Source organism: Lepisosteus oculatus, chromosome 19 (assembly GCF_040954835.1).
Source record: "Lepisosteus oculatus isolate fLepOcu1 chromosome 19, fLepOcu1.hap2, whole genome shotgun sequence".
Lineage (NCBI taxonomy): Eukaryota > Metazoa > Chordata > Actinopteri > Semionotiformes > Lepisosteidae > Lepisosteus > Lepisosteus oculatus.
The window spans coordinates 16339953-16341433 of record NC_090714.1 but is presented as its reverse complement, the minus strand read 5'-3'; positions in this window follow the sequence as shown (position 1 = coordinate 16341433).

The window sequence follows — 1481 nt, the reverse complement described above, 5'->3', positions numbered from 1 at the left end:
GCCGTTCCTTGCATAATTAAAAACTGGACCCTGAAACGCCACCGGGCCTGTCCACGCCCCCCGTGTTTTTTTTAAACCTGCCGTGCTGTGAGCTGGGAAGGGGGGTCCCCAGACTTCCTGGCAAATCCCGGGGAGTGGGCTTCAGGCTGGGCACCGCCCTCGTGGCGGGACGGTTGTTCTAGGGATGCATGTCCCTTTTTTTGTCCGGATCGGGCCAAGCTGAGTGCTGGACCTTGTGCCGCGGGGTGGTGATATCTGGGCTCCTCTGAGCTTGTGGGGACCCAGTGTGAGGAAGTGGTTCACAAGGACAGCCCGGCCGCAGTGTGCTGGGGGTGAGCGGGTGTTCAGCAAGTGCGGAGGGGTGATGGCTGACTGCCTGTGTTTTCATGAGATGACTGTACTGTACACACAGTACCAGTACTCGTGCCCACTGTACGGACCGTGTGTGATCTTCATGGCCAGCTGGCCCTCTTCAGCACCTCCTGAACAGCCAGGAGAACCCAAGTGCACTGAGAGGATGGGCCCAGCCAGCACTGCTGCAAGTACACTTGGCCAGAGCTGTGTTGGTGCCCCGACTTCCCTGGCCTGCAGGGTGGCGGTACGGTCAGTGTGGGGGCGCCCCTTGCCAGCGGGGGGGAGCCCGTTGTCCTAGCTGCCTGCAGAGTGCGCCTGGACAGTCCGGGTGGGCAGCTTGGAGGGGTGGTCACTCTCCCCTGCACGTCCCTCACGTGTGGCCGCACAGGAAGAACCAGCGAAGGGGGCTGCGAACAGAGGCCCCTCGCTCCGTATGGTCCCCCGGGGAGCCTGCGTGTGTTCAGCGGTGCTCAGCTCCAGGGCCCCAGGGGAGCGCTCGGTGGGGAATTACCCAGCGCACAGCAGGAACGCCGCGGTGCTTCGGCACGTGACAACTGACAGACCGGAGGGCAGCAAGCCAACAGAAAAACACATCCGCACCGGAGAGGGATGGCCTATATATAGGGGGGCGGCTGTCAGAAGGCGAGTGCAGTTTGGTTTTAAATCATCTGGAGGCCAATGCCCATTTGCAGCAGTCATTAACAGCACAGTGTGCACTCCTGGAATGAGTGGCTGTGGCACTCTGGAGAGATCAGGGCAGGTGTGTGAGCCCCACACTTGTTTACTGCTGCGCCTGCCCATCTCCTGCGCTGCAGCTGTCTGGTGCCGGTTGAGCGGGCCGCGGGGACACACCTGCAGGAGGTTGTTTTTCTTCCTTCTGAGAAATGAAGGGGAACAAGCGCCGCGGTACACGTCACTGGCGCTAGTCCAGGTGAGCGCTCCAGTTCAGCACACCCGGTGACACCGTGTCCTTGCGTTTGGGTGGAAGAGTGTGAAAATGGCTGAACTGGGAGGTTAGGTCATGTTTGTTAGATGTCAAGTAATAAACCAAGGTTTAAATGAAGAGTTCTCCAATCCGCTTTGATAACCTGGATGGGTGTAACCTTGACTAACGGTTTGTTTCCATT